At 46.3% G+C, this 19,192-nt stretch overlaps 1 long non-coding RNA gene across 1 annotated transcript; it reads right to left on the bottom strand.

Annotated features, from left to right (window-relative positions):
* Window positions 1-13,289: 13,289 nt before the first annotated feature.
* Window positions 13,290-17,115, bottom strand: LOC135973153 (uncharacterized). Its single transcript, XR_010589856.1, has 2 exons — window positions 16,456-17,115; window positions 13,290-13,889 (listed from the first exon to the last, which is right to left on the bottom strand). It is a non-coding gene; the product is annotated as an uncharacterized LOC135973153 (long non-coding RNA).
* Between the last annotated feature and the right edge of the window lie 2,077 nt (window positions 17,116-19,192).

The raw sequence follows: 19,192 nt of genomic DNA, 5'->3' as shown, positions 1-19,192 counted from the left end.
TTTCCAATATGAGTTAAGCTGCACTCGTCCAAAAAAAAATAAAAAAAATTCAAGCGAGGCCAGGTCTACACTACAAACTTACGTTGGTATAACTACATCACTCAGGGCTGTGAAAAATCCACACCCTGAGCGATGCAATTATACCAACCTAACCATCTCCCATCGACACAGGTACCGCCTCTTGCAGAATTGGATTAACTACGGTGATGGTAGAAGCTCCCCCATCGCCCGGCGTGGTAGTATCTTCACTGAAGTGTTACAGCAGCAGGATTTTAAGTGTAGACTTGCCCTTAAGCTTATAATAATTAGCAATTATTCTGTCATTTGCCTGATTTTTCAGGAATGAAAGGCACATAACTAGAAAGTCAAGTGATCTGCCAAACCTGATTAACAAGATTGCGGAGTTTTCCCCAATGACTAAGATTCAAGCACTCAGAATTTGCATTTGAAAATAATGTAAACTAATTAAAATATTGCTTATAATTGTTCTGATACACTGTCAGCTATCTCCAGCAAAGAAGGCATTCATGTTGTCATAACTATAAAGGGAAGGGTAACAGCCCTCCTGTGTACAATACTATAAAATCCCTCCTGGCCAGAGACTCCAAAATCCTTTTACCTGTAAAGGGTTAAGAAGCTCAGGTAACCTGTCTGACACCTGACCCAAAGGACCAATACGGGGACAAGATACTTCCAAATCTTGGTTGGGGGAAGGCTTTTGTTTGTGCTCTTTTTTGGGGGGAGAGTTCGTTCTTGGGACTAAGAGGGACCAGACATCAATCCAGGCTCTCCAAATCTTTCTGAACAAGTCTCTCATATTTCAAACTTGTAAGTACAGCCAGGCAAGGTGTGTTAGTTTTATCTTTGTTTTCTCAACTTGTAAATGTACCTTTTACTAGGGTGTTTACCTCTGTTTGCCGTAACTTTGAACCTAAGGCTAGAGGGGGGTCCTCTGGCTCTTTAAGTTTGATTACCCTGTAAAGTTATTTTCCATCCTGATTTTACAGAGATGATTTTTACCTTTTTCTTTAATTAAAAGCCTTCTTTTTAAGAACCTGATTGATTTTTCCTTGTTTTAGATCCAAGGGGGTTGGATCCTGATCCACCAGGAGTTTGTGGGAGAAAGGAGGGGGATGGTTAATTTCTCCTTGTTTTAAGATCCAAGGGGTTTGGATCTGTATTCACCAGGGAATTGGTGAAGAGTCTCTCAAGGCTACCCAGGGAAGGGAATTAGCACATTGGGAGTGGTGGCAGCGGACCAGATCTAAGCTGGTAGTTAAGCTTAGAAGTTTTCATGCAGGCCCCCACATCTGTACCCTAAAGTTCAGAGTGGGGAAACTGGCTTGACACATGTAAATAGGGATTTGAAATAAATGAAAAATCTTCAAATAATTAGAGCTATTAGTCTGCTTTGCAAGTGAATTTTTATCCTTTACATGTTTACACTCATTCAGTAGATGAGGAACAAATTTACTGGGGAGAAAGGAAGGAACACAAGAATACTGAGTGCTTTACTTGAGTTGATATGAACTCTGTTTATAAATTATTAAGTTTCACAACATCTAGGATAAAAGTATTACTGTATTTATTTTTTTTTAAATACAGGTGGACCAATGGACGCATGAAGAAGTTAAGTGATTTACTCAAAGTTACATAGTAAGAGGAAAGCAAAATGAAGAATGAGTCTTGGTCTACATTTAAAATGTACACTGATGTAGCTATATTGGTCAGGGGTGTGAAAAACCACACCCTTGATTATCATTGCTCAGCTGTATCTACACTGGGGGCCTCTCGTCAGCAATGCAGACAGAAGAGTGCTTCTGTCAGCATAGCTAACATTGTCTAGGGAAGTGGTTTTCCTACACAAGCAGAAAAACTGTCATTGTGTGATGCCTGCCTCTACAGTAGAGGGCTATGTTGGCATATGCACTGTAGTGTAGACATGGTCTGTGTCCTAATTCCAATTAACATTGCCTCTACTAAACTGGCCATCTTTGGTCAAGTCATTTAGACTGCAAGAATACGAGTTAACACTGTGTGTAGTGTATTTCATAAAATAACTACCTGTGTGTCAAAACGTTGACTGCTAACACCACTAGATAGAAACAGCTACTACTAAACAAAGAAAACTATACATCCCTTCCTTGTCTTTCCTACATCAGAAAAGCCTTTCCTTTCCAGCTGTGTAACAACAGGCCTAATAAACCCTCTTTATTATTTTAAAATAACCCTCCCGCTCCTTTCTAAAGTTTAAGCAGAACTATAGATATTATCCTTCCCTTGACTCTGGTCACTCTCCTGCCAGAGTGCCACTGCATCCTTCCTTTAAAACCCAGAAGATAGGTCTGATACATTACCAAGATCAGCTGCATGTGCTCTTTCACCTTTCAATGTCTGTTTCTCTACTACTGCAGAGCCAAGAGTGAAACAAAGGGTACAGCTTGGACTACCCTGATGGATCAAAGACCCAAATGTACAGAAGCCATGGGGACCTAGATGGGTAGTAAATTCAAAGAATGCATGACAGGGTGTATTTCCTTCCCCACAAACAAATACACAGCTGATGGAATTTTTTTGTAAGAAACTAAGGCCAAAATCTGTATTCATTCCTTAGGCAAAACTCCAATTGACATAAGTAGGAGTTTATGCTGAGAAGAGTACAGTACTTAATTAGGCTCTACATCAGTAGAGCTCCACCACTTGTCAGTTTGCCAATCCTTAAAGCATTAGCAATACCCAGCAGATGTCCTTAATCAAAGACCTTGTCTATTACAACTAGAATAATAAAATATCACATTTAATAGGTTTGATCTGAGAAGTCTAATTGTCTATTATAGCATCCAATATACCATCATATTAATTCTTTATGCAAGCATTGTATAATTAAATGAAAAGCTCCAGAGATCTTGTCAATTTATTGCACTTTTAAAGGCTTACTTCTTCTAACATTTAGAGCAGACGAGTAGCAGGCCAAGTTCAGGCAAGAAATCAAGAATCCTAAGTCTTGAAATTCAAGTGTGTACTAGCTGACTTTCACAGTGCCCAGCCAGAGAAAATAATCCTTACCAGATATCTGAATTTGAAAGGCTTCCTTCAGCCCAATTCCTAAATGAATAAAAGGGTGGCTCTCTGTAGCCAAAGTTTGAATCTGTCAGAAGCCTTTCCTCCTTTTCACAAGCATGGACTGCTACCTAATACTCATTAGATGAGATTCCAGAGGATACATCCTTCCTCTAATGAGCTGGGGTGGGGAGATCACAGCTTACCCTAATGGAAATCCATACTTCCTTCCCAGGCAGGTTTCCTGAGAAGTGCTTGTACTGGGGGCAGGCATTTGTGATTTTTCTTCTCAGTGAAAACCCTCACTCTGTCAAGCCCTGGAAAGATCTAAAAACCCATCACAAGGTAGGGTGACCAGACAGCAAATGTGAAAAATCGGGACGGGGGTGAGGGGTAATAGAAGCCTATATAAGAAAAAGACCCAAAAATCGGGACTGTCCCTATAAAATCGGGACATCTGGTCACCCTATCACAAGGGGACTGTATACATTTTAAAACCAAATAGGAGCTGAAAAAGCTTACAGAAAATGAAAATGTGGACACTAATTTTCAATTGCCACATTTCCTTTAAAAGTATGGATTTTTTTTTAACATCACTTCCTCCCACTAAGAGGAAGTTATAAACATAGCTATATGAAACTTCCTTTCCTTTCCTGTATGCCCCAAGAGACTGCGGGAATTCCCAAACACTGTTTTTAAAGAAAGAGAATTAAGTTGCAGTTTTGTGGTTTGCTGTGTAAGAAGCAGATTACAAATAGAATGTACAAAAAAAAACTATATTAAAAGAACATTTAGATTGCAGCGTCAAGCACTCATGAGTTAGGAAATGCCAGAATATAGTTTGCCTATGGAACCATAATTCTGCCCCCTTCTAAGTATGCATTTGATGCAGCCTTTACTTATATGATTACGTATTTTTTTCCAGAGGAACTCTGCCTCATTCAGTACACAGGATGGACAGTGCTTAGGGAATGAGGCAACTGTTCAGTATTTCTATCATTGTTCAATTAGTGGTCCCTGCCTTATTTACTGCACACCATCCAAAATCTGCAGTCAACACAGAATTAATCGTTGCTTCCAGGTCTTTTCTAGGACACTCATTGGGGGTCTCATATGAGGAGAGATTAAAGAGGCTAGGACTTTTTAGCTTGGAAAAGAGGAGACTAAGGGGGGATATGATAGAGGTATATAAAATCATGAGTGATGTGGAGAAAGTGAATAAGGAAAAGTTATTTACTTGTTCCCATAGTACTGTATAAGAACTAGAAGAACAGGAGTACTTGTGGCACCTTAGAGACTAACAAATTTATTAGAGCATGCATCCGAAGAAGTGGGCTGTAGTCCACGAAAGCTTATGCTCTAATAAATTTGTTAGTCTCTAAGGTGCCACAAGTACTCCTGTTCTTCTTTTTGCGGATACAGACTAACACGGCTGCTACTCTGAAACCTATAAGAACTAGGGGTCACCAAATGAAATTAATGGGCAGCAGGTTTAAAACAAATAAAAGGGAAGTTCTTCTTCACACAGCGCACAGTCAACCTGTGGAACTCCTTGCCTGAGGAGGTTGTGAAGGCTAGGACTATAACAGGGTTTAAAAGAGAACTCGATAAATTCATGGAGGTTAAGTCCTTTAATGGCTACTAGCCAGGATGGGTAAGGCATGGTGTCCCTAGCCTCTGTTTGTCAGAGGGTGGTGATGGATGGCAGGAGAGAGATCACTTGATCATTACCTGTTAGGTTCACTCCCTCTGGGGCACCTGGCATTGGTCACTGTCAGTAGACAGGATACTGGGCTGGATGGACATTTGGTCTGACCCAGTGTGGCCATTCTTATGTTCTTATGAAACAGGGAGAGGCCCAGAACTTGGGTCTGGGCTCCCCACCCCTGACTGAGGGGTCCAGTTTTCTGATTTCTACAAGCTCTGTTTTAGACTGTGTTCTTCTGTTTTACCGGCTGGCTGAGAGTCAGGTCTAACGGCGGAGTTGGGGTGCAGGGCCCTCTAGCTTCCCCAGGAGCCCTGCCTGGGCAGACTCGCTGCGGGAAGCACACAGTATGGCAGACAGCATCACATTGGCCCTCTAGGACTCTACAACAATCACACATCCTTATCCCACTACCTAGATCCTTAAGAAATGCATAGGGGAAACTGAGGCACCCACACAGTATTCAGAGAAAACATTAAGAACATTCCCACTTCGTCACAACAGGTACAACAAAATACAATATATTGAAGCAGGCAAGTGCTGCTTCTGACTTTCCACTTTTAATTGACCCTTGTAATCTTGTGGTGCCGGCACGTTGTAGCTTCATTTTATCCCAGCACCCCCATCTCTTCCCACACACCCTCTCCTGCTCCCAAACTCCCTCCCAGAGCCTGCACCCCTCCACCCATCCTGCACCCTTCCACCCCACCTGGAGCCTGCACCCAGCACCCAAACTCCGTCCCAGAGCCTGCACCTCACCCCATTCCCACACACCCCCTCCTGCACCCAAACTCCCTCCCAGAGCTTGTATCCAAACTCCCTCCTACTCCCCTACCCAGGGCCAGCTCTAGGCAGGGCCGGCTCCAGGCACCAGGCACCCAAGCACATGCTTGGGGCGGCACCTGGTAAGGGGTGGCGGGGGGAGCGCGGCGCAGCATTCCCGGGGAGGGGGGGTGTTCCGGCGGCTCTCGGCGGGGGGCAGGGGCGGGCTCTGGCGGTGCGGGGGGACGTTCCGGCGGCTCTCGGCGGGGGGCGGGGGTGGGCTCCGGCGGCGCTGGGGGGCGTTCCGGCGGCTCTCGGCGGGGGGCGGGCTCCGGCGGCGCTGCGCTGCGCGGCGCTCGGCGGGGGGAGGCAGCGCGGGGCTGGGGTGGGGAGTTCTGGTGGCGCTCGGCACGGGGGCAGGCTCCGGCATGCGGCGCTCGTCGGGGGGGCGGCGCAGGCGCGGCGCTGGAGGGGGGTTCCAGCGGTGCTCGGCGGGGGGGCGGCGCTCTGGGGGGGGTTCTGGCGGCGCTCGGCTGGGAGTTCGGGGGGCGGCGCTTTTTTTTTGCTGCTTGGGGCAGCAAAAAAGCTAGAGCCGGCCCTGGCTCTAGGCACCAGCAAAACAAGCTGGTGCTTGGGGCGGGTCATTTTTAGGGGTGGCATTCTGGCGTGGGCCATGCCGCCCTAAAAATGTGCCCCAGCCGCCCTAACTCACCTCCGCTGCTGCCGCTCGCGCGCCGCTGCTCGCCCTCCCTCCCAGGCTCTCAAACCCGGGAGGAAGGGGGAGATCCCGAGCGGCCGCGGCGCATGAAACAGCTGATTCGCGCACCGCGGCCGCTCAGGATCTCCCCCTCCCTCCCAGGCTCTCAAACCCATGAGGGAGGGGGAGATCCTGAGCAGCTGTGGTGCACGAAACAGCTGATTTGTGCACCGCGGTCGCTCGGGATCTCCCCCTCCCTCCCGGGTTTGAGAGCCTGGGAGGGAGGGGGAGCAGCGGGGCATGAATCAGCTGTTTCGCACGCCACAGCCGCTCGGGATCTCCCCCTCCCTCCCAGGTTTCAGAGCCTGGGAGGGAGAGGGAGCAGCGGGGCACGAATCAGCTGTTTCGCACGCCACAGCCGCTCGGGATCTCCCCCTCCCTCCCTCCCAGGTTTGAGAGCCTGGGAGGGAGGGGGAGACCCCGAGTGGCCACGGCGCATGCGCTGCTTCTCCCTCTCCCTCCCTCCCTCCTAGGCTTGAGAGCCTGGGGGGAGGAGGCAGGGCTGGGGATTTGGGGAAGGGGTGGAGTTGAGGCGGGGCCAGGGGTGGGGTAAGAAAAAAACGGGGGGGGGGGGGTGGCCAAAATTGTTTTTGCTTGGGGCGGCAAAAATCCTAGAGCCGGCCCTGCCTCTACCCCTTACCCCAGCCCAGAGCCTACAATCAAACTCCGTTCCAGAGCCTGCACCCCCTCCCTCTGCAGCCCCTCCCATCCCCAAACTCCCCCCCAGAGCCTGCACCCCTCCACCCATCCTGCACCCCCATCCTGTGCCCCAGCCCAGAGCCTGCACCCAGCACCCAAACTCCATCCCAGAGCCTCCACCCCAGACTCCATCCCAGAGCCCAGCCTCTGAACCATCCTACACTCCAATCCCCTGCCCCAACCCAGGGCCTGCATCCCAGACCTCTTCCCCCAACCCAAACTCCCTCACACAGCCTTAGGCAGGTGGAGGAGAGACCCAGCTCCAAATATTGGTGGAGCAGAGCCCTCAGCCCTGAATATTCCTGGAGCCCGGGCACCACAAGAGATTATAACTCACCACTCATGGCCAGGGTGGCGGAACTGGAGGAGCTAAGGGAGGCAGAGAGGTATGTTGATGAGGCTTTCTGGGACACTGTAGATTTGTCCCACCTCCGGTCAGACAGCCCCTGCGCTGTTGAGGAGGATGAAAGGCCCAGGGAAGTACAGCAGTCAACAGGAGCAGAGGGAAACCTTCCCATAGTTGGGACCCTCCTTCCAGATTGTGTTGGAGTATCCTCTCACACTGAGGTTACCTCTCCAGGGGAGGGAACTCCAGTCACTAGGAAAAGGCAGGTGTTAGTAATGGGAGATTTGATCATTAGAAACATAGATAGCTGGGTTTGTGATGACCGAGAGAACTGTATGGTGATTTGCCTGCCTGGTGTGAAGGTTGCGGATCTCTTAAAGCATCTGGATAGATTTATGTGTTGTGCTGGAGAGGAGCCGGTGGTCGAGGTACATGTAGGTACCAATGACATAGGGAAGGGTAGAAGAGACGTCCTGGAGGCCAAATTTAGGCTGCTAGGGAAGAGACTGAAATCCAGGACATCTATGGTGGCATTCTCAGAAATGCTTCCAGTTCCATGCGGAGGGCCAGGTAGGCAGACAGAGCTTCAGAGTCTCAATACATGGATGAGACGATGGTGTAGAGAGGAGGGGTTTAGATTTATTAGGAACTGGGGAAACTTTTGGGATAGGAGGAGCCTAGAAGAGGGATGGGCTCCACCTAAACCAAAGTCGAAGCAGATTGCTGGCACTTAACATTAAAAAGGTTGCAGAGCAGTTTTTAAACTAAGAGATGGGGGAAAGCCGACTGCTGCAGAGGAGCACGTGGATCGGACAGAGACTTCTCTTAGAGGAGAGTCTATTGATAGAAATTCTCTAGGTTTTAGTCAGGAAGAGAGGATGGAAGAGGATAAAGTAGGGGCCAGATCAGACAAGAAACATTCACATAAAAAAGAATCTGACACATCAGAAAAGGGCAGACAAATAAACAGTGACAAGTTTTTAAAGTGCTTGTACACAAATGCTAGAAGTCTAAATAATAAGATGGATGAACTAGAGTGCCTCATGTTAAAGGAGGATATTGATATAATAGGCATCACAGAAACGTGGTGGAGTGAGGACAATCAATAGGACACAATCATTCCGGGGTACAAAATATATCAGAAGGACAGAACAGATCATACAGGATGGGGAGAGTGGCACTATATGTGAAAGAAAATGTAGAATCAAATGAAGTAAAAATCTTAAGTGAATCCACATGTTCCATAGAATCTCTATGGATAGTAATTTCATGCTCTAATAAGAATATAACATTAGGGATCTATTATCGACCGCCTGACGAGGACAATGATAGTGACGATGAAATGCTAAGGGAGATTAGAGAGGATATCAAAATAAAGAACTCAATAATAGTGGGGGATTTCAATTATCCCCATATTGACTGGGAACATGTCACCTCAGGACAAAATGCAGAGAAAAAATTTCTTGATACTTTAAATGACTGCTTCTTGGAGCAGCTGGTACAGGAACCAACAAGGGGAGAGGCAATTCTCGATTTAGTCTTGAGTGGAGCGCAGGATCTGGTCCAAGAGGTAACTATAACAAGACCGCTTGGAAATAGTGACCATAATATAATAACTTTTAACATTCCTGTGGTGGGAAGAACACCTCAACAGCCCAACACTGTGGCATTTAACTTCGGAAAGGGGAATTATGCAAAAATGAGGGAGTTAGTTAAACAGAAATTAAAAGGTACAGTGACTAGAGTGAAATCCCTGCAAGCTGCATGGACACTTTTCAAAGACACCATAATAGAGGCCGAACTTAAACGTATACCCCGAATTAAAAAAACACAGTAAAAGAACTAAAAGAGAGCCTCCATGGCTTAACAACCATATAAAAGAAGCAGTGAGAGATAAAAAGGCATCTTTTAAAAAGTGGAAGTCAAATCCTAGTGAGGTAAATAGAAAGGAGCATAAACACTGCCAAATTAAGTGCAAAAATGTAATAAGAAAAACCAATAAGGAGTTTGAAGAACAGCTAGCCAAAACCTCAAAAGGTAATAAAATGTTTTTTAAGTACATGAGAAGCAGGAAGCCTGCTAAACAACCAGTGGGGCCTCTGGATGATCGAGATACAAAAGGAGCACTTAAAGACGATAAAGTCATTGCAGAGAAACTAAATAAATTCTTTGCTACAGTCTTCACGGCAGAGGATGTAAGGGAGATTGCCAAACCTGAGCTGGCTTTTGTAGGTGACAAATCTGAGGAATTGTCACAGACTGAGGTGTCATTAGAGGAGGTTTTGAAATTAATTGATAAACTTAACAGTAACAAGTCACTGGGACCAGATGGCATTCACCCAAGAGTTCTGAAAGAACTCAAATGTGAAATTGCGGAACTACTGACTATGGTTTCAAGTATCAGGGGGTAGCCGTGTTAGTCTGTATCTACAAAAACAACAAGGAGTCTGGTGGCACCTTAAAGACTAACAGATTTATTTGGGCATAAGCTTTCGTGGGTAAAAACCTCACTTCTTCAGATGCAACCGAAGAAGTCACTTCTTCAGATGCAACCGAAGAAGTGAGGTTTTTACCCACGAAAGCTTATGCCCAAATAAATCTGTTAGTCTTTAAGGTGCCACCAGACTCCTAACTATGGTTTTTAATCTGTCCTTTAAATCGGCTTCTGTACCCAGTGACTGGAAGATAGCTAATGTAACGCCAATATTTAAAAAGGATTCTAGAGCTGATCCCAGCAATTACAGACTGGTAAATCTAACGTCAGCACCGGGCAAATTAGTTGAAACAATCATAAAGAATAAAATTGTCAGACACCTAGAAGAACGTAACTTGTTAGGCAAAAGTCAACATGGTTTCTGTAAAGGGAAATCATGTCTTACTAATCTACTAGAGTTCTTTGAAGGGGTCAACACACATGTGGACAAGGGGGATCCAGTGGACATAGTGTACTTAGATTTCCAGAAAGCCTTTGACATGGGATAAGAGGGAAGATACTTTCATGGATTGAGAGCTGGTTAAAAGACAGGAAACAAAGGGTAGGAATAAATGGTAAATTTTCAGAATGGAGAGGGGTAACTAGTGGTGTTCCCCAAGGGTCAGTCCTAGGACAAATCCTATTCAACTTATTCATAAATGATCTGGAGAAAGGGGTAAAGAGTGAGGTGGCAAAATTTGCAGATGATACTAAACTGCTCAAGATAGTTAAGACCAAAGCAGACTGTGAAGAACTTCAAAAAGAGCTCATAAAACTAAGTGATTGGGCAACAAAATGGCAAATGAAATTTAATGTGGATAAATGTAAAGTAATACACATTGTGAAAAATAACCTCAACTATACATACAATATGATGGGGGCTAATTTAGCTACAACTAATCAAGAAAAAGATCTTGGAGTCATCGTGGATAGTTCTCTGAAGAGGTCCATGCAGTGTGCAGCAGCAGTCAAAAAAGCAAACAGGATGTTAGGAATCATTAAAAAGGGGATAGAGAATAAGACTGAGAATATCTTATTGTCCTCGTATAAATCCATGGTACACCCACATCTTGAATACTGCGTACAGATGTGGTCTCATCCCAAAAAAGATATACTGGCATTAGAAAAGGTTCAGAGAAGGGCAACTAAAATTATTAGGGTTTGGAACAGGTCCCATATGAGGAGAGATTAAAGAGGCTAGGTCTTTTCAGTTTGGAAAAGAGGAGACTCAGGGTACGTCTACAGTAAGAAATTAATTCAAAATTATTCTATTTGAATTTTCGGAAGTGATTTTATACATTCGGTGTTGTGTGTCCCCACTAAAGCGCGTGAATTCGGCGGAGCGCGTCCACAGTACCGAGGCTAGCATCGAATGTCGGAGCGGTGCACTGTGGGTAGCTATCCCACAGTTCCTGCAGTCTCCGCCGCCCATTGGAATTCTGGGTTAAGCTCCCAGTGCATGATGAGGCAAAAACATTCTCGCAGTTCTTTCTGGGTGTGTGTCGTCACTCGCTCCTCCCTCCGTGAAAGCTACGGCAGATGCCATACTGCTAGCAGACAGTGCAGTACGGTGCACCACCTGTCTCCTGGTAGTATGAATCCACCTCGCATGTCCTCTCATCTTTCTATCTACTCTTTTATCTAACCATTTCCCACCTTTTTTCGGCCACCGTGAACTGAGCAGCATAGCTTCCACCGCAAACTCTGCTCTCCTGCTCTTGCAGCGCTAGCAAATTTCTCCATGTTGTCGGTCCTGGGCTCCCGGGGAAGCTACAGAAGGCAACCATTTCCGGCCGTTTTTTGGCCATGGTGAACTGAGCCGCACAGCTTCCACCACAAACTCTGCTCTCCCGCTCTTGCAGCGCTAGCAAATTTCTCCATGTTGGCGGTCCTGGGCTCTCGTGGAAGCTACAGAAGGCAACCATTTCTCACCGTTTTTTGGCCATCGTGAACTGAGCCACACAGCTTCCGCCACAAACTCTGCTCTCCCGCTCTTGCAGCTCTAGCGAGCTTCCCGCCTCCGTGAAAGCTACAGAAGACAACCATTTCCTGCCTTTTATCAGCCATCTTGAACCGAACAGCTCTCCTACGTTTCGCGCCCTTTTTCCAGGATTACCTGTGCAGGTGCCATAGCGCAACAAGTATGAAGCCCGCTCAGATCTCCACTGCAGTTCTGACCATTGTAAATACCTTGTGCATTATCCAGCCGTATGTGCAGTACCTGCAAAACCAGGCGAGGCAGCGATGACAGCGCGATTACTATACTGATGAGGACATGGACACAGATGTTCCTAGAAGCACGGCATGTGGCGATTGGGAGATCATAGTGGCGTTGGGCCAGGCTCATGCTGTGGAATGCCGATTCTGGGCCCGGGAAACAAGCACAGACTGGTGGGACCGCATAGTATTGCAGGTCTGGGATGATTCCCAGTGGCTGCGAAACTTGCATAGGGCCACTTTCGTGGAACTTTGTGACTTGCTGTCCCCTACCCTGAAATGCAAAGACACCAAAATGAGAGCAGCCCTCACAGTTGAGAAGCGAGTGGCCATAGAACTGTGGAAGCTTGCAACGCCCGACAGCTACCGGTCAGTCGGGAATTAGTTTGGAGTGGGCAAATCTACTGTGGGGGCTGCTGTGCTGCAAGTAGCCAACGCAATCATTGACCAGCTGCTATCAAGGATAGTGACTTTAGGAAATGTGCAGACCATTGTGGATGGCTTTAATGCGCTGGGGTTCCCTAACTGCGGCGGGGCAATAGACGGAATGCATATCCCTATCTTGGCCCTGGCACACCAGGGCAGCCAGTACATAAACCGCAAGGGATACTTTTCCATGGTGCTGCAAGCACTGGTGGATCACAAGGGTCGTTTCACCAACATCAATGTGGGATGGCCGGGAAAGGTGCATGACACTTGCATCTTCAGGAACTCTGGTCTGTTTGAACAGCTGCAGGAAGGGACTTACTTCCCAGACCAGAAAATTACTGTTGTGGATGTTGAAATGCCTATAGTTATCCCTGGGGACCCAGCTTACCCCTTAATGCCATGGCTCATGAAGCCATACACAGGCACCCTGGAGAGTAGTAAGGAGCAATTCAACTATAGGCTGAGCAAGTGCAGAATGGTGGTAGAATGTGCTTTTGGACGTTTGAAAGTGTGCTGGCGCAGTTTATTGACTCTGTTAGATCTCAGCACAACCAATATTCCAATTGTCATTGCTGCTTGTTGTGTGCTCCACAATATCTGTGAGACTAAGGGTAAGGGGGAAGATGTTTATGGCGGTGTGGGAGGTTGAGGCAACTCGCCTGGCAGCCAATTTCGCACAGCCAGACAACAGGGCGATTAGAAGAGCGCAGCAGAGCGCGCTGCGCATCAGAGAAGCTTTGAAAGCCAGTTTCATGACTGGCCAGGGTACGGTGTGACAGTTGTGTTTGTTTCTCTTGAAGTTACCTGCCCCCTATATATATGAAAGGAAATAAAGTCACAGTTGTTTAAAAACCGTTCTTTATTATTTGTTGCACAACACATTGAGAGAAATCAGAAGGTAGACCGGGAGATGTAGGGGGTATTGGGTTAGGGCGGTGGAGGAGGAGGGAAGGACAAGTCCAGAAACCAAATCAAAAGTTCACATATGCCAGCTTTCTGCTGCTTGGGCGATCCTCTGGGGTTGAGTGTGTGGGTCCCTGTAGCCTCCTCCCTCGTGTTCTTGGGCGTCTGGTTGAGGAGGCTATGGAACTTGGGGAAGAGGGAGGGCGGTTATACAGGGGCTGCAGCCACAGTCTGTGGTCTTGCTGCCTTTCCCGCGTTAGATCCACCATACAGTGCAGCATGTCAGTTTGCTCCCCCATGAGCTTGACCATAACATCCTGTCTGCTCTCATCGTGTGCGTCCCTCCTCTCTTCGTGTTCCTGTAATGCTTTATGGGACTCCACAATTGTTTGCCTCCACGCATTCAGCTGGTCCCTATCAGTGTGGGAGGACTGCATGAACTCAGCGAACATGTCGTCCCGAGTTCGTTTTTTCCGCCTTTTAATCTGGACCAGCCTCTGGGACGGAGTAGATAGGGGCAGCGTTGAAACATTTGCACCTGCGGGAGGAGAAAAAGGGAGGGTGGTATTTTAAAAGATACATTTCAGAGAACAAAGGGGACACTCTTTCTCAGTGAAACAGGCAATTCATAGTACACAGCACATGTTCTTTCTGTACAAGTTAGCATTTTGCCTCTTATACTGAAGTGCCTGCCACTTTGGTGTGAATAAGCCCTCACACACAGCCAGGCAACAGAATTCAGCTTGCAGGCAGCCATAGTAAGCCCTAGGGGCACATGGGGTTCTGCATCTCCTGCATTCATTTCAATGCTTTCAAACTGCCGGGCCCCCTTTCCCATAGCAAGCAATGCCTGGTGGGTTTGCCATATAAAAGGAGGGCCTGCGGGCTGTCTAGGATGATCACTTCACACAACACCCTCCCCCCTCCCGGGAAACCCACCGCATGACTCCGATGAGGCTCTGAGCAGGGATGAGCCCTTTAAATTAAACACGAACAGCCCAGCGCGGCTGGGTTCCCCCCTGCTCCCCACCGTGTGGCTCCGATCAGGCTCTCACTCATCAGAAGTACCTTCTCCAGGGTCATGGTCCGGGAGCCTGTTTTGGGAGTCGGAGGGGAGGGGGAGGGGCTATTGGCTCCAGCGTTAAGAATAGTTCCTGGCTGAAGGGGGGAAAATGAATTCCCCACTTGCCGCCTGTGCACTGTCCTCCTCCTCCTCTTGTCCTCCAATAACTCATCCTCCTCATTCTGTGCAACTCCCCCCTTGGAGGTGTCCACGGACAGTGGTGGGGTAGTCGTGGCGTCACCGCCCATAATTGCATGCAGCTCATGGTAGAAGCATAGTGTACGGGGCTGTGACCCAGAGCGCCCGTTCATCTCCCTGGTTTTTTGATACGCTTGCCTGAGCTCCTTGATTTTTGTACGACACTGCTCTGTGTCCCTGGAGTAGTCTCTTTCTGTCTTGGCCCTGGAGACTTTAACGTATGTATTTGCGTTCCTTTTTTTGGAACGTAGTTCTGCCATAACTGATTCGTCTCCCCAACATGCGATGAGATCCAATACCTCCCATTCGGACCATGCTGGAGCTCGACTGCAAATCTGGGACTGCATGATCTCTTGTGATGGTGGACTGTGCGTGGTCGCCTGTGCTGATGGTTACCTGTGCTGATGGTGACCAAACAGGAAATGAAATTCAAAAGTTTCCAGGGCTTTTCCTGCCCACCTGGTTAGTGCATAGGAGTTGAGAGTGTTGTCCAGAGCGGTCACAAGGGAGCATTCTGAGATAGTTCCCAGAGGCCAATAATGTCGAATTGCGTCCTTTAACCTGGGATTGCGACCTCGATTTAAGCACTACTGCACTTGCCAAGGTGGAGTACAGAAATCGTATTAAAGAGCCCTTTAAATCGAAAAAAAAAACGGTTTGGTCGTGTGGACGGAATCTTTTTTTTTTTTTTTTTAATTAACTCGGCTAATTCCAAAATAACCGACTAGTGTAGACCAGGCCTAAGTGGGGATATGATAGAGGTATATAAAATCATGAGTGATATGGAGAAAGTGAATAAGGAAAAGTTATTTACTTGTTCCCATAGTACTGTATAAGAACTAGGGGCCACCAAATGAAATTAATGGGCAGCAGGTTTAAAACAAATAAAAGGAAGTTCTTCTTCACACAGCACACTGTCAACTTGTGGAACTCCTTGCCTGAGGAGGTTGTGAAGGCTAGGACTATAACAGGGTTTAAAAGAGAACTCGATAAATTCATGGAGGTTAAGTCCATTAATGGCTATTAGCCAGGATGGGTAAAGAATGGTGTCCCTAGCCTCTGTTTGTGAGAGGGTGGTGATGGACGGTAGGACAGAGATCACTTGATCGTTACCTGTTAGGTTCACTCCCTCTGGGGCACCTGGCATTGGCCACTGTTGGTAGACAGGATACTGGGCTGGATGGACCTTTTTTCTGGCCCAATACAGCCCTTCTTATGTTCTTTCTCTTCCCACAGTTACGTACTGTGTTTTCCACACACCTTCCAGTTTTAAAGTAAATGAGAACACCCCTCTTGGATATTCAAATTTTGGCTCACTTGTGTATACACACAAGCCAGAAAAACAGTGCCCAAACTTGTTCTGTTGAAGAATGAATGGTGCATGCCAGCTGCCCCAATTCTTACTCTGCTGTAATACACAGAAAGCTTGCTGTGCAGAACCTAATGGGAATTACAGAGAAACTTAACATGTGCAACCTTCTCTGTCCAGATTCATGTGCTTTTTTCCTGGCCTGGGCCCTTTGACTTCTGCATAGATGTTTTGTCTACTGTTCTGTACAAGCAAGTTTTAGTGTTTTAAATGTTTATTAATAAAAAAAGAGATTTAGTACATAAAATTGGTCAAAACACAGTGCTGCCCCTCTTGCTATATGCTCTTGTTTTTGCACAGCAAATGCAATTATTTGAACCTGTTGTGTAGAGTATAACTTTATGGTAATAAAATAGATGGCTGTATAACAAAAATGATGTAATTAATAAATCTGAACAAGACAAGCACTACTGTTCATTACAGAAAGTTAATGACATTCAGCATGTATTGCACTGTAACAGGGCACAGACTCACCACAGCAGCTCCTCCTGCTGGTTGATTTGTGAATTAACTCTTTCAGCTGTGCGCTTTTGCTAGTGGTGTTGCAGCCATCATTACTCTCTCTGTCTCCATCGTCCTCACAGTCAGACCCAAGTCACTCCCAGACCACGGCGTCTGCTTCTGGACACTGCCCTCTGGCTGTGCCTACTCTGCTGGCTCTCCCCACTTTCCAGGGGACTGGCAGCTTCTGGTTCTATCACTCACCTCAGTGGCTCACTGCAGTCCTCAGTCTAGCCCCTTCCTCAGGGCAAACTGCAGTCTGGCTTAGCCACTCTCATCACTGGCAAGTGGAGGGAAAAGGAAGGGGGAGAGGGACCAGGCCCACTTGCTACTCTGGACCTCGACCCAGGGACCCTCTAGCGGCAGCCTCTTATTGCCCTCTTCCAACTCTCCTCTACTGCCTATTTCCCTGGGCCACTTCTCCGTAGTCCCAAGCACCTTCTCTGCCCCTTTGTATCAGGGCCCCAGTTTGGCAGTCGTCATCCTAGAGCTCTCCCAGCCTCTACTGATCCTGCCCAGCACTGCTCTGTCTTAGGTACTTCTCTAAGAGCCAGTTCTTTTCCCTTTGCCCCCCAGGGACAGACTCCATTCCTCTCTGCCCTGCAGCCTTCTTATAGGGCCCAGCCTGGCCCTGATAGGCTGCTTTCAAGCCTCTACTTGATTGGCTCCCAATAAGCCCTTCCAGGATAGGTTGGGGCTCTGCGCAGCCTCTCTGGCTTGCTTTAAACCCTTCCACACCAGAGTGGACTACATGCACAAAGCCACAATGGGGGGGCGCAAAAATGTAGACTCTGATTCCCTCCTCCTCACATGCAAGATTGAAGGATTCCGTTTAATATAGTTTGGTGACAAGCTCAGAATATTATCAGGTGAATATTTAGCTATACTAAACAGAGATGGGTGTGATCCAAAACCCTAATTTCAAACACCCAGAACTTTGGGGAAGTTTAATGAAAGACCCAAACTTTGCCACTCTGCTCTATCTCTATTAACAGAAGACATGGACACATGGACACTTATGTGTGCTAGGTCTTGTTTCTGATTTAATGAGTTGGTGAAACTCAAACAGCTGAAAATAGATTTCCTTATGGAAAAAGATATATAGAACTAAACAGATATTAAGTCAAAAGGGTCCTATAGAAATTACTTAAAAACCTATAGAATCTATTAGAAAATTATCTAGAAAATTATTTTCAGTTTTTGTTTAAACCAGCCTATGTAATTCTAGACCAGGGATATAATTCTCTATAAATTGTATAGGACTTTTCCATAAACTTCACCTCACCACTTTAATTTAGAAAGGAGTCAAAACTAGAACAACTTCTCTAACTTTTTATGGTGCTAGTGGGTTCACTTAAATGAGGACTTGGATCCAAACAATTATGCATGGTTTGGAACACCTAGCAGACAAATATTTATAAAACCCCAAACCACCTTGTAGTTCTGCCCTAAAATCTCTGAAAAAACCCCCATACACTAACTAGTTTCCACAATTTGGCTCCTACTCTTCTGCAGTTCAGTCACTTGGCATCTAGTGACTCAGTGAGAAGGTGCAGTATCGCTTTTATGAAGCCAGAAAAGGGTAGTGTTAAAAAATATCAGACCCCTGGGCTGATAAGGGAAAAAAAGATACACTCCAAATGTTAAACATGTTTTACATTTCATCTCCTTCATCACCAGAGCTGTATGGAACATCTCCCTCATTCACACACACACAAATGCATCCTGATATGGCAAAATCTCAATTTAGGTGAATTGATGTCAAAAACAATTCCTGGCCTATGACTAGAACGTAAACCTCTACCTTTTGAAAAAAGGTTTGAAAAAGTGGAATTACAGACACATCGATCTCCTTCTCCCACAGGCTTCTCTGTTAAAGTGACCATATTTTTAAAATGGCTCACTTTTGTAGGGGCACAAAATACACAAATATATAAAATACACTTTTTATAATGTGTGCTGGTTTTACTGCTGCCAGCTTTGGACGGAACAGCAGCACATGAATATTTTTCAGAGGGGAGGAGGTTTTCTTGTAATCTAGTGTACTGAATGAATTTAGCATGAAACGCCGAACAGGTGTTAGTAGCATTCACTTTGAGCAAAAGAACAACTTTGGCAGCTTCTATGCTCATTCAGCTTTTCTCTTCGCTCCAAATACTGTCCATCAAACTGAACACTCCTTTCCACTGGACTCTTTGTTCCTGGGAAACATGGAACAAATTCCACCTATTACAGGACCAGTGTTCCAAAGTTGTAACAGAACCAAACTTGTGATTGATGAAATGACATTTCAGGGACCTAAAAGACATTCATGGGATGTTTTGATATATGAAAAATCATGACTGTCCCCGTATAATTGGCATGTAAGGTTTCTAATGTCTGTGGCTTCTTCCATGATGCTCCTTATGTCCTTAGGGACTGGCTATACTTGTTTCTGCGAGGCACCGAAGTTGCTTTGGTTACTCAATAAGTAATAATGAATAAGAACATAAGAATGGCCATACTGAATCAGACCAATTGTCTATCTAGCTCAGTATCCTGTCTTCTGACGGTAACAAATGCCAGGTGTTTCAGAGGGAATGAACAGACCAGGCAATCATCAAGTGATCTAACCCCTGTCACCCATTCCCAGCTTTTGGCAATCAGTGTGCATGACAAATTGGTGATATTCAAGAGATAAGAAGCTGTGTGGGACAGACAACTAAAACCC

This window comes from Chrysemys picta, chromosome 8, assembly GCF_011386835.1.
Source record: "Chrysemys picta bellii isolate R12L10 chromosome 8, ASM1138683v2, whole genome shotgun sequence".
In the NCBI taxonomy this organism is placed as follows: Eukaryota; Metazoa; Chordata; order Testudines; family Emydidae; genus Chrysemys; species Chrysemys picta.
This window is presented reverse-complemented; position numbering and strand designations above follow the sequence as displayed.